This window comes from Ruditapes philippinarum, unplaced genomic scaffold, assembly GCF_026571515.1.
Source record: "Ruditapes philippinarum isolate M1 unplaced genomic scaffold, ASM2657151v2 ctg2494_1_1_1_1, whole genome shotgun sequence".
Classification (NCBI taxonomy): Eukaryota; Metazoa; Mollusca; class Bivalvia; order Venerida; family Veneridae; genus Ruditapes; species Ruditapes philippinarum.
Genome location: NW_026863666.1, coordinates 48068 through 63496, shown reverse-complemented (window position 1 = coordinate 63496; position 15429 = coordinate 48068). Strand labels below are relative to the sequence as shown.

Here is a 15429-nt window from a genome sequence, read left to right as displayed (position 1 = left end):
TCTTGGGTATAATGGGCCTTTAATAAACATTTTGACAAAAAAGAAGATTATACCTTAATGTAATTATTGAATATATTTTTCATTAAATAAGTTCAACTGCATGTCTTTGTTAATTGTTAAATCTCATTTCTAGTTAACAAAGTTACAATTAAGATGTACTCAAATTTTTTTGAACTTTTCAAATAATCTTGTCAATAATAGCAAAATACATGAATTATTATTTTAGTACCATCTAAAACCTTCATCAATTTAAAAATACAGGAAACAATTTCACTGGCTGACAGACATTACTCCTTTGAAAAAAATAAAATATCTGAGAAACAGGAAAATTAAGGAGGCTGCGTGCATTAAATGTGCATTTTGAATAGAATAAAATCTCGGAAACATAACTGGAGTCACACATTCTCACTGAAATATCTCTACCATTAAACTTCTCTTCAGGCCATTTGTTTGCAAATTTTAGATAATCTGTCTCAATTTTGCAAATAAGGTGAACAATAACTGACAATCAATGTGAACAGGGAAATAACCTATTTTTTATGTAATCATGACAGAAGCCTAATGGATACATTTATCAGTGAAATGATTCTTACAGACTGATTGGTTGATTAATTGATGTTTTACTTATTGTTTGTGTGTGTGTGCGTGTGTGTTTGTTTGTTTCTATGTTTGTTAGTTTGTAAAAGTGAAGTATACCATAAAGCTGTTCATGTGTCTTCTATTCTGTAAGAGTTACAACCCTTGTTTCTTAGTAAAAATCAACTTCATTCTTTTCAAAAATAAAAAAGAAAAACATTTTCTGGAGCTTTAATTAATATTTTGTTCTTAAAACTATAAGCAATCAAAACAATTAATGAATCTAAGCTTTAATAATTAAGTTGACAATTGCACAAGAAAATTGCATGACTTTTGGTATGTCAAGAAAGATAACTCTGAAGTGTCAATTTTGTAGGTTATCAAAGTTTGGTGAATAACTATGAAATTGCTAGCAATGCTTATTTGATTCAGAAAAGACAACTTCAATGTCAAAAAGGCAATAAAATGCTGTTGTTTGTTCATGTTCATTCCATTTTAATAAATCAAGAGCGATAACTCTAAAAAAACTGTTTGTAGAACGCAGATAGATATAGTGATCTGATACAGCAAATTATACAGCTAAGTTTATCAAAGTTTATAAACTGGCATATCAAAATCAATAATAAAACATTTAAAGATATAAGAATAATCACATCCATAAAAGTCTTATGTTGAAACAAAAACAAACCCAGCAAAACATAATATGCCTTAACAAGACATAACTTAAATATGTATCATTACAAAAAGTCATTAGAAATGATATGAATTTTGATGCTATTCAAATGTCTGCACAAGGGAGCCACGAGTGATTTAGTGAAGTTTTACAATGCATTTCAATGAGCTATTAAAAATAAACAGACTTTTAAATGACAAAAAGAAGCTCAGCAGGATTGCCACTGGTAAACTGTTTAATGTAATGTTTTAACTTATCAGTCTGTAACACTGAAAATTGCTGGGAAATCACATCATGTGTTCAATTTCATTTATTTCTAGATTTAATCTAAGATACACTAATGATTTGCCTTAAAAGCATCCCAAGCAATTTTGCTATTATCCAAAATGAAGATTAATTGCTTACAACTTGCAAATGTGTTCCCTAAACACAAATAACAAGAAATACTGTCAAATTTAGGAAGCACACTTTCCCTTTAACACTTTCCCTTTAAAAGAGAGACAAGTTTGGTTGTTCTCTTTAACATTCTATAGCTTAATCAATAAAAACACAGTTAAGATTACGTTTTAAAGAATTAAAGTACCACAAGTCTGTCAATCTTATAAAAAATTTAGATGGTTATTCCATCTTTTTTCCATTTCAAACTGCTCAATGTTATTGTAAGAAATTTTAAAACTTTGACACTAAAAGGTTACAATCTATTTAAGGAAGTGCAGATTACAATGTTTTTTTTTTTTTGCTTTCTTTTCAGGAGTCATAAGCCAGACTCTATACTCGTGACATATGCTTGGCTCTAAACTGGTGACATAAGACTGGTACTATATTGGTGATATAAACCTGGCACTAAAATGATGACATAATCAGAGCGCTATATCGGTGCCATAAGCCTGGCACTAAAATGATGACATAAGCCTGGTACTAAAATGATGACATTAACCTGGCACTAAAATGATCACATAAGCCTGGTACTAAAATGGTCACATAAGCCTGGTACTAAAATGATGACATTAACCTGGTACTAAAATGATGACATTAACCTGGCACTTAAATGATGACATAAGCGTGGCACTAAAATGATGACATTAACCTGGCACTTAAATGATGACATAAGCGTGGCACTAAAATGATGACATTAACCTGGCACTAAAATGATGACATTAACCTGACACTTAAATGATGACATAAGCCTGGTACTAAAATGATGACATTAACCTGGCACTAAAACGATCACATAAGCCTGGTACTAAAATGATGACATTAACCTGGCACTAAAATCATGACATTAACCTGGCACTAAAATGATGACATAAGCCTGGTACTACAAGAACCGGTTGAACCGGGTGATGCTCCCCGAGAAGGTTCTGGACACAGGAAAGTATAAAAAAAATGAACAAAGGGCAAAAACTCCAAAATTAGGCAAAGCGGAGTTATGTTTTTTTGCACTGCACTTCTATTCAATGAGATCTATCTATCTATAAAGTTTCCTGATGATATCAGAATTATGTCCCAGGTAAAAGTCAAAGTGTAAAAATGAACAAAGGGCAATAACTCCAAAATTAGACCAGGCTTTGTTTAGGTTCTTTAAGCATTGCAATTCTATTCAATTATATCTAGCTACCTACAAAGTTTCATGTTGATATCTCTAATAGTATTAAAGTATTGTCCAGGACAAAGTCAAAAAGTAAAAATAAACAAAGGGCAATTACTTCAAAATAAGGCAAGGCAGAGTTACGGTTCTTGTGCACTGCACTTCCACCCAATGAGACCTATCTATCTACAAAGTTTCATGTTGATATCTCTTATAATTTTAGAGTAATGTCCCAGACAAAGTCAAAGTGTCAAAATGAACAAAGGGCAATAACTCCAAAAGTAGGCAAGGCAGAGTTACCGTTCTTGTGCACTGCACATCTACTCAATGAGATCTATCTACCTACAAAGTTTCATGTTGATACCTCTTATACTTTTAGAGTTATGTCCCGGACAAAGATCAAAGTGTAAAATAAACAAAGGGGGATAATTCAAAAAATAAGACAAGGCAGAGTTACCGTTCTTGTGCACTGCACACCTACTCACTGAGATCTATCTACCTACAAAGTTTCATGTTGATACCTCTTATACTTTTAGAGTTATGTCCCGGACAAATTTCAAAGTGTAAAATAAACAAAGGGGGGTAATTCAAAAATAAGGCAAGGCAGAGTTACGGTTCTTGTGCACTGCACACCTACTCAATGAGATCTATCTACCTACAAAGTTTCATGTTGATACCTCTTATACTTTTAGAGTTATGTCCCGGACAAAGTTCAAAGTGTAAAATAAACAAAGGGGATAATTCAAAAATTAGGCAAGGCAGAGTTATGGTTCTTGTGCACTGCACACCTACTCAATGAGATCTATCTACCTACAAAGTTTCATGTTGATACCTCTTATACCTTTAGAGTTATGTCCCGGACAAAGTTCAAAGTGTAAAAATAAACAAAGGGGAATAATTCAAAAATTAGGCAAGGCAGAGTTACGGTTCTTGTGCACTGCACACCTACTCAATGAGATCTATCTACCTACAAAGTTTCATGTTGATACCTCTTGTTGTTTCAAAGTTATGTCCCGGACAAGAAAAGGGGACGGACGGACGGACGGACGGACAAGGCGGCGACTATATGCTCCCCCGAAATTTTTTCGGGGAGCATAAAAATGATCACATAAGCCTGGTACTAAAATGATGACATTAACCTGTTACTAAAATGATGACATTAATCTGACACTTAAATGGTGACATAAGCCTGGCACTATATTGGTGACATAAACCTGGAACTAAAAATTGATGACATAAGACTGGCACTATATTGGTGACATAAACCTGGAAATAAAATGATGCCATAAGCCTGGCACTATATTTGTGACATCAGCCGAGCACTATATTGGTGACATAAGCCTGGCACTATATTGGTGACATCAGCCGAGCACTAAAATGATGCCATAAGCCTGGCCCTATATTGGTGACATCAGCCGAGCACTAAAATGATGCCATAAGCCTGGCACTATATTGGTGACATCAGCCGAGCACTATATTGGCGACATAAGCCTGGCACTATATTGATGACATAAACCTGGCACTATATTGGTGACATCAGCCGAGCACTAAAATGATGCCATAAGCCTGGCACTATATTGGTGACATCAGCCGAGCACTATATTTGTGACATAAGCCTGGCACTAAAATGATGACATAAGCTTGGCACTTTATTGGTGACATAAGACTGGCACTAAAATGATGACATAAGCCTGGCACTATATTGGTGACATAAGCCTGGCACAATATTGGTGACATCAGCCGAGCACTTAAATGATGCCATAAGCCTGGCACTATATTGGTGACATCAGCAGAGCACTATATTGGTGACATAAGCCTGGCACTATATTGATGACATAAACCTGGCACTAAAATGATGACATAAGCCTGGCACTATATTGGTGACATCAGCCGAGCACTTAAATGATGCCATAAGCCTGGCACTATATTGGTGACATCAGCAGAGCACTATATTGGTGACATAAGCCTGGCACTATATTGATGACATAAACCTGGCACTATATTGGTGACATAAGCCTGGCACTCAAATGATGCCATAAGCCTGGCACTATATTGATGACATAAACCTAGCACTATATTGGTGACATAAGCCTGGCACTAGAATGATGCAATAAGACCTGGCACTATATTGGTGACATAAAGCCTGGCACTATATTGGTGACATAAGCCTGGCACTATATTGGTGACATAAGCCTGGCACTAAAATGATGCAATAAGACTGGCACTATATTGGTGACATAAGCCTGGCACTATATTGGTGACATAAGCCTGGCACTATATTGGTGACATAAGCCTGGCAACTAAAATGATGACATAAGCCTGGCACTATATTGGTGACATAAGCCTGGCAGCACTATATTTGGTGACATAAGCCTGGCTATGATATAATGGTGACATAAGCCTGGCACTATATTGGTGACATAAGCCTGGCACTAAAATGATGACATAAGCCTGGCACTATATTGGTAACATAAACGTGGCACTAAAATGATGACATAAGCCTGGCACTATATTGGTGACATAAGACTGGCACTATATTGGTGACATAAGCCTGGCACTATATTGGTGACATAAGACTGGCACTATATTGGTGACATAAGCCTGGCACTATATTGGTGACATAAGCCTGGCACTAAAATGATGCCATAAGCCTGGCACTATATTGGTGACATCAGCCTGAGCACTAAAATGATGCCATAAGCCTGGCACTATATTGGTGACATCAGCTGAGCACTATATTGGTGACATAAGCCTGGCACTATATTGATGACATAAACCTGGCACTATATTGGTGACATAAGCCTGGCACTATATTGGTGACATAAGCCTGGCACTATATTGGTGACTTAAACATGGAACTAAAATGATGACATAAGCCTGGCACTATATTGATGACATAAACCTGGCACTATATTGGTGACAAAAGCCTGGCACTATATTGATGACATAAACCTGGCACTATTTTAGTGACATAAACATGGAACTAAAATGATGACATAAGCCTGGCACTATATTGGTGACATAAGCCTGGCACTTAAATGATGCCATAAGCCTGGCACTATATTGGTGACATAAAACTGGAACTAAAATGATGACATAAGACTGGCACTATATTGGAAACATAAGACTGGCACTATGTTGGTGACATAAGCCTGGCACTATATTGGTGACATAAGCCTGGTACTATATTGGTGACATAAGCCTAGCACTATATTGGTGACATCAGCCGAGCACTAAAATGATGCCATAAGCCTGGCACTATATTGGTGACATCAGCCGAGCACTAAAATGATGCCATAAGCCTGGCACTATATTGGTGACATCAGCCGAGCACTATATTGGTGACATAAGCCTGGCACTATATTGATGACATAAACCTGGCACTATATTGGTGACATAAGCCTGGCACTATATTGGTGACATAAGCCTGGCACTATATTGGTGACTTAAACATGGAACTAAAACGATGACATAAGCCTGGCACTATATTGATGACATAAACTTGGCACTATATTGGTGACATAAGCCTGGCACTATATTGATGACATAAACCTGGCACTATATTAGTGACATAAACATGGAACTAAAATGATGACATAAGCCTGGCACTATATTGGTGACATAAGCCTGGCACTTAAATGATGCCATAAGCCTGGCACTGTATTGGTGACATAAACCTGGAACTAAAATGATGACATAAGACTGGCACTATATTGGAAACATAAGACTGGCACTATGTTGGTGACATAAGCCTGGCACTATATTGGTGACATAAGCCTGGCACTATATTGGTGACATAAGCCTGGCACTATATTGATGACATAAACCTGGCACTATATTGGTGACATCAGCCGAGCACTATATTGGTGACATAAGCCTGGCACTATATTGATGACATAAACCTGGCACTATATTGGTGACATAAGCCTGGCACTATATTGGCGACATAAGCCTGGCACTATATTGGTGACTTAAACATGAAACTAAAATGATGCCATAAGCCTGGCACTATATTGGTGACATAAACCTGGAACTAAAATGATGACATAAGACTGACACTATATTGGAAACATAAGCCTGGCACTATGTTGGTGACATAAGCCTGGCACTATATTGGTGACATAAGCCTGGCACTATATTGGTGACATAAGCCTGGCACTATATTGATGACATAAACCTGGCACTATATTGGTGACATCAGCCGAGCACTATATTGGTGACATAAGCCTGGCACTATATTGATGACATAAACCTGGCACTATATTGGTGACATAAGCCTGGCACTATATTGGTGACATAAGCCTGGCACTATATTGGTGACTTAAACATGGAACTAAAATGATGACATAAGCCTGGCACTATATTGATGCCATAAGCCTGGCACTATATTGGTGACATAAACCTGGAACTAAAATGATGACATAAGACTGGCACTATATTGGAAACATAAGACTGGCACTATGTTGGTGACATAAGCCTGGCACTATATTGGTGACATAAGCCTGGCACTATATTGGTGACATAAAGCCTGGCACTATATTGATGACATAAACCTGGCACTATATTGGTGACATCAGCCGAGCACTAAAATGATGCCATAAGCCTGGCGCTATATTGGTGACATAAGACTGGCACTATGTTGGTGACATAAGCCTGGCACTATATTGGTGACATAAGCCTGGCACTATATTGGTGACATAAGCCTGGCACTATATTGGTGACATAAACATGGAACTAAAATGATGACATAAGACTGGCACTAAAATGATGACATAAGACTGGCACTATATTGGTGACATAAACCTGGAACTAAAATGATGACATAAGCCTGGCACTATATTGGTGACATAAGACTGGCACTATATTGGTGACATAAACCTGGCACTATATTGGTGACATAAGCCTGGAACTATATTGGTGACATAAACCTCGAACTAAAATGATGACATAAGCCTGGCACTATATTGGTGACATAAGCCTGGCACTAAAATGATGACATAAGACTGGCACTATATTGGTGACATAAGACTGGCACTATGTTGGTGACATAAGCCTGGCACTAAAATGATGACATAAGACTGGCACTATATTGGTGACATAAGACTGGCACTATGTTGGTGACATAAGCCTGGCACTAAATGATGACATAAGCCTGGCACTATATTGGTAACATAAACGTGGCACTAAAATGATGACAAAAGACTGGCACTATATTGGTGACATAAGACTGGCACTATATTGGTGACATAAGCCTGGCACTATATTGGTGACATAAGACTGGCACTATATTGGTGACATAAGCCTGGCACTATATTGGTGACATAAGCCTGGCACTAAAATGATGACATAAGACTGGCACTATATTGGTGACATAAACCTGGCACTAAAATGATGACATAAGACTGGCACTATATTGGTGACATAAACCTGGAACTAAAATGATGACATAAGCCTGGCACTATATTGGTGACATAAGACTGGCACTATATTGGTGACATAAGCATGGCACTATATTGGTGACATAAGCCTGGCACTATATTGGTGACATAAGACTGGCACTATGCTGGTGACATAAGCCTGGCACTATATTGGTGACATAAACCTGGCACTATATTGGTGACATTAGCCAAGCACTACATTGGTGACATAAGACTGGCACCAAAATGATGACATAAGCCTGACACTATATTGGTGACATAAATCTGGCACTAAAATGATGACATAATCCAGGCGCTATATTGGTGACATAAGACTGGCACTAAAATGATGCCATAAGCCTGGCGCTATATTGGTGACATAAACCTGGTTCTAAAATGATCACATAAGCAGAGCACTATATTGGTGACATAAGCCTGGCACTATATTGAAGACATAAGCCGAGCACTAAAATGATGACATAAGCAGAGCACTATTCAGGTGACATTAGTCTGGCACTATTCTGTTGGCATATGTCTGACTTTAAACTGGCAACATAAGCCTGGCTTAACAATCCTGGTGCAACAACTTGACATTATTGCAGCTTAGTGTTCAAAATGTTAATTTTTTATCATCTAGGTGTCTCTATATATAAAGAAGTAATCAATCTTACTAAAAGTCTTATAAATATTGTGCTATTTGTGAACTCTCTTCTTTTGTAGTTCCTGCCCTATATGGTAAGCATAAACAAACAAAATTATCTAAGTATTTAATATGTTCTCTTACCTTTACACATTTCTGTCTTTTTCTCAATATCTTCTTGTCTGTAAACATGATAAAAAAAAGAAATATAGAATTGGTTGAGCAAAGATTTTTTTCTCAGGCGACTGTGTATTAAATACCATGCATGGAAGTGAAGGATAAATAAGTGAAGAGTAAATAATAATTCATAGATTTAAAAAAAAATTCTGAGAATTGGCCCTTGCAAATACCAAGTACAGTCCATGTGAATACTAGAAAGTCATCCAAAGATTTGTAAGTCATGTGATGATCCCTCTATAGGTTAATTAATATAGAAGTTCATTAAGGTTTTCTATACTTTGATTAGGCTGTCATGACTAGTGGCTCATAAGAAAGGTGAACTGATTCTGTACAGTGCTATCATTTTTATTACAGTCTCTTAAAAAAAACAATTTATTCTTACTGTTTTCTGACTGACCTTTGATTTTATTGCCAACATAAAACTAAGTTTGAAAAAGAAAAGTCAATACACAATTTATTTTCCACAATTCCATCTTTTTGGCGCAGGGGGGGGGTACACAACTGATACTATTGGGATAATGTAGGAGAAGTTCTTCATACAAAAGACACCCTATAATCACTAACAGATCATTGAAACTTAAAGTGGCAAAGCAGATTGATAAAGAACTGTGAGCTAAAACAAAAGTAAAAACTCTAAATCAAGGAATCAAAGGTTATAATCAATTAGAGACTTCATTTAAAGTCAATATAATTACAGTGACAAAACTCACATATACTGTTGATGTCAGAATGTCTCAGATCTTGCATCCCAAAGAAAATTTATTCACTAACACAGTGCCATGTCTGTTTATGGTTGTGTTCTTTACCAAACTTTGAAATCATTTATCAAAGCACACAGGTGTGTTTAAGCAAATGTCACACATTTGCCAACTTACCAACACAAACTGTTCAAATAGTAAATTTTACTTAAGTTGTCTTAAAGCTGCCAACCTAATAAAAAAAAAAACTATTAAAGCAGACGACACAAAATAATAAGAAACAAGCTGCAGACGAAACAATGACAACCTTTTCTATCTCATCTGTATCATAGAGTAATCTATTCCAGTAAAACTCTTTCTTTTTTTCTGGACTTGAATTACATATAGGGGGATATAAATTAAGTCTATAATACTCAAGATATATGAATAATGTCTGTATTTATTATACACATAAACTAATATTGAAAATTGTACTTGTTTTTCAGACACAAATCATTTTAATATTCATTACTGTATAATTTTACAAATGTAAATGGTTGGATTAAGTTTGAATAATTTATTCAAAACAATAGGTCCATGTATTGATCACCTTAACTTTTATACCAGCATATCAAAATGCCTAACTTGAATTTAAATTAACAAAATGCTTAATATTTCATTTTAATACTCTGGACTAAATCAATTTAAGGGGAAAATTTCAATTAACCATTGACTAAAACAGCAAACAGTGCAGAACATAATTTATCTGACAGCATGGATGTGTACGATGATCTTGGTCAGCACAGGTTGCATGGTTAGACTGTGCGGCCACAGACCACAGGCAAACTAATGATTCAGACAGTGTTTGGGAAAGGAATATCCAATATGTTAGTTATATTATCTTAGTTGGATTGGGTAACAATCTATTACATACTCCCCATATCATTCATATCTAGAAGCAACCATTACCAAGCAATGTAAAGTTTCTTGCTCTAGGAAACAACAGCTTGCCACTTACAGGGTTTGAACCCACAAAGCTAGCTATCCTTGCCATATTGCCAATATTAGATGTTTGTCCAAGAAGTGTAAGGGTTTTAATTTTTATAATAATGGGCTTATAAAGGAACCCCACTGAGGTATTTTGACATGTCAGGACTGCAAATATTTTTCTGAGATTTCTATCCCAATTGATGTAGGTGCGGACAAATAACTTGTGTGAAATTTTCAGGTAATTCTCTCACCCTACTTTTCCAGGATAATCATTTTTAGCTCGACTATTCAATAAGAATAAGTAGAGCTATTGTAGTCTGTGACCCTAGCGTCGGCCTCGGTTTCAGCATAACCACTTATGTTAAAGTTTTTGTAATACCTCATATATTTTCAAAGTCCATATTGACATATAGCTTTGAAACTGTGCACACTTGTTCACCATCATGACCCCAACCTGTAGACAGGAATAGGTATCTGTATCAAGCATTTTGACAGAATTATGTCCCTTTTTCGACTTAGAATTTACGTTAAAGTTTGCATAACACCTCAGACATCTGGCTTTGAAACAAGTTGAAATTTTATACTTTTCTTTGAGAGCATAATTATAGAACTCTCTTCAAGGCCTATAACTTTAACATGGATTTAAAATTTTTTGCTCTTTTGTAAATTTAGAAAATTTTACATTATAAAGGCTTTTTAATTATTAAGCACTAAGAATAGTCGAGCGTTGCTGTCCTACCGACTGCTCTTGTTATTGTGTAAACTGACCCAAAAACGAAAAGTATTTCACAAATGCTTTTTACTCAAATATGGCTAAGAATTGCACAATAACAGGATGGTGCTCCTTTAAGAGTGGCCAAAAACATTGCTCCTTTAAGAGTGACTAAAAAAGTTTTTCCAAAAAACTGGAGAGATCACTCTAAATGAAGTATGCTTTTAGACATGTTTGCATAATAATTAACAATCTATTATACCAGATGTTAAAGTTCTCAAAATATATTTCTATTCTCGGTTCTGACAGCTTCTAAAAGAGGCCAATTTAGAACACAGTATTTCTGAAAGTTTAATAAATAATCATCCAAGAAATTATATACCATTTTAGTTTGGTGAGGGTCAGCCTATTCAAAAGTTTAAGAGAAGTATTATTCAGAAAATCTTTTCTCTCAAATAAATTGCTTTTTCTATGTAATTTTGAAGGTGAAAAGAGTAATTTTAAACAAAATCAGACCAAGTTACCATCTATGGTGACTATATATTGATGGCAAAGGCTTGTCACTTTTGAAGACTGACATTTGAATGTAATTATTCATGGATGCTTGTATTATAAGAGTGTAAGATGATCATCATAATAACAACAACAAATATTTTAGCCTAAGCCAGTACAGTTCTCAAAGATATGACCAGCTCTATGCCACGTACCAAACCAAATTTCCCTACATAAGCATCAACTTTCTACCAGTATTTTATCTTAATCATAATGCCAAACATGCTATTTGATTCCATGTATTTGGATATTTATCTAGATAATGAATTTGTGTATTCAATATTTATAAATAATATGTCTCTGCAAACAGACATGAAAATTAGCAATATAAATGTGGAAATTTGATTGCTGAGGTTTTACATGATTAGATTCAATTATAATTGAGATATTTCGGCTCTATTTTCACAAGAATTTCATTACCTTTTAAGTTTTATGTCTGTATTAAAACTGCATGTAATTATGACATTTATATTTCTTGTCATGAATTATTTCCTATGTAGTGCAAATTTCCTAATAAATAAATACATGCCATTATACAATAAACGGAATCCTTTCATGCAAATAATAAATATACAAAGGAAAATAGTGTAAAATAAATGATGTTGATGCATGGAATAACAACATTCTCATTTAATGTGTAGATGGTAATAAACTGCACGATTCTACTGCCAATATAAATGTGATGTGAATGGCAAAATTTTAGGTACCAAGTTTGATGTAAATATCTATTTTTCCTTTGCAAGTAAGAAAATCATTACATATATTACATTTCCAAAGCATTTTTTTAAGAAAAACTTTCCTTTAAGAGAAACTATAATGTTAACATTAGAGAATAACAATGATATATCCAACTGTCATCTCTTCACATGATACATCACAAATTCTTCAAACAAATTAAAATGAGTGCTGTATTATGTTAGCAAGAGAGTCTTGATTGGCCTAAGATCACTCACCTCAGTAAATTCAATTGCATGGGACATAAGGCAGAGCTATTTTGGACCCAAATTGCATAATTTATATATTTATATATATTTTTTTAAACTATGACAATACTGCAGGCTAAATATCTAATCTGTAGGTGATGTAACTTTAACAAAAATAGATTTTAATGTGTCTTTTTTTAAACAAGTATAAGTAAACTAAGGGCAGGATCAATTTTTATTCTAAGGGCATGATTTATATAACATAAGTAGAGAACCATATGGTCATGCTCTATGTAAGTAGAGAACCATATGGTCATGCTCTATGTAAAACATGTACACTCTAAGCATTTTCTTTTTCAATGAGAATAATTATTAATAGAACAGCCCTATAAATGTCTCATTCTTTAACATTATTCTTACTTTGCCGGTACTTTCCATAAAGAAGTTATGAAAATGTCACTTTTTCATTTAAAAAAAAAAAGAAAAAAAAAAGTTTAATTATTAATATATTGATATGATGTTTTAATGTACATATTTATGTTGTTTAAATGTTGATTTTGATTGTTTTTTATGTTGTTTTGTATATACTGGGGCCCGCATGAAAGATCGCGAAACTGAATATGTTAGCCTCATTAAATGAAGTCGTTACTTACTTACTTGCTTACATACATTACGTTACGTACATTATGTATGTACGTACACTTACTTACCTTACTTTACTTTACTTACTTTACTTACCTTACTTTACTTTACTTTACTTTACTTTACTTTACTTACTTTACTTTACTTTACTTACCTTACTTTACTTACCTTACTTTACTTACCTTACTTTACTTTATTTACTTTACTTACTTTACTTTACTTTACTTACTTTATTTATACTTTACTTACTTTACTTTCCTTATTTACTTTACTTACTTTACTTTACTTACTATTTTACTTTACTTTATTTATACTTTACTTACTTTACTTTCCTTATTTACTTACTTACTTATTTACTACTAGAATATTTTTTAATGTCACTTTCATAAACAAGTCAATGCATGAAAAACAATACAAGGGCAGGACGAATTTTAACCAAACTGCTTTGAGAAAACATTATGCACAGGTGAGCTAAAAGGTTCAAAGGAATACTGCAATGAGAAGGATCCTCAAATTGTTACAATTCTTAAAATTATGCTATTTATTCATAATTTTCTGCCATGTTTACACAATTTAAGACCATTACACGTTCATGTTTTATTTTACTAACCCCCAATATGTTAAAGCAAAAAACAACAAATCTAAATCATACAAACCAGGCATGGGATAAATAAAAACTGGCACAACTATTGAATTATCCATGATGGCCATAATGCTATATATAATTCAATTCCTATAGTAACGAAAATATTTCCCCTTGGTCCACATATAACATTGTTTGACTTAGATGGTTCCAGCCAGTTTCACAGTAACTGCACCCTGGGAAATCAAGCTGACTGCACTAAAATCACAAGCATATCATAATGCCATTGTCTGCCACAACTTTCTTCTCTCTTACAATATCTGTTATACAATTATATTGATACAATATGGTTATTGCAAACAATTTTGGGTTTAGTTCGATCACATTGTTGAAGTCAATTTCTTTAATCAGCCTGCCTTCATATTCATGTTGTTTTTTTATTGAACTCAAAACCCTATTAAATTTGTATAATGAATTTAAGGGATTTCAACATCGAAATACAAAAATTGGAGCAACAACTGAGTGAATATGGAGCAGACAGCGTGGCCTCATTAAATGTTTTGAAATAATTTCACTTTCCTTATTAATATTATTTGCCTTCCAATTCTAATTTGTGATCTTTTTACTTCTTATATAATAGCTTCTTTCATCAATTTTTGTCCCAGGAAGAAGATTCAGTTCAGAGAACAAACAGAAATTTGCATTTATCAGAACAATATGTCCAAACTGTCAAAACTTATTATGTGTAACAACCTTACACAGAATATTTCAATTATTTAAAAACAAATGAAATCTTTGAAATTTGGCTCAGACTCAAAACGGCATGGTAAGCATTTCTTTGATACTGGAAGAAACATCTAAAATTTCCATTAAATTTAAAGATATTAGTTCAGCTGTGGACCTGTGAACAAATTAATGTTACATTTATCATTTTATACCTGAATCTGAAAATAAATTCAATTTGAATTAATCAGTTGAGAACAAATTAATCATACTTGAATAAATCATTTGAGATGTGAATCTGTGAACAAATAATAAATTTAACTAATAAGTAAAGAACTGATGTGAACCTGTGAACAAATTAAATTTGAATATAAGAAGATGAGTTATGAATCTGTGAACAAATAATAAATCAGTATCTGCTGGAATCAAGGTTATTCTACAGACTTTTAAGTCCAACAATATTTGGACTTATACTCTGCCTATGAAGGAAAGACTTAAAGTAACATATACAATATATATATTTTAATCACTTTTTATAGAGAATGACAGAAGT

General features: G+C 34.2%; 1 protein-coding gene across 2 annotated transcripts in view; it reads right to left on the bottom strand.

Annotated features, from left to right (window-relative positions):
- Nucleotides 1-15429, bottom strand: part of LOC132722912 (heparan sulfate glucosamine 3-O-sulfotransferase 5-like) — a 128792-nt gene that overhangs the window by 76448 nt on the left and 36915 nt on the right. For both annotated transcript variants that reach the window (XM_060707529.1, XM_060707528.1), the window contains one exon: nt 9039-9076. The gene's annotated coding sequence lies outside the window, so the exon portion shown is untranslated. The remainder of the gene's footprint in view (nt 1-9038; nt 9077-15429) is intronic.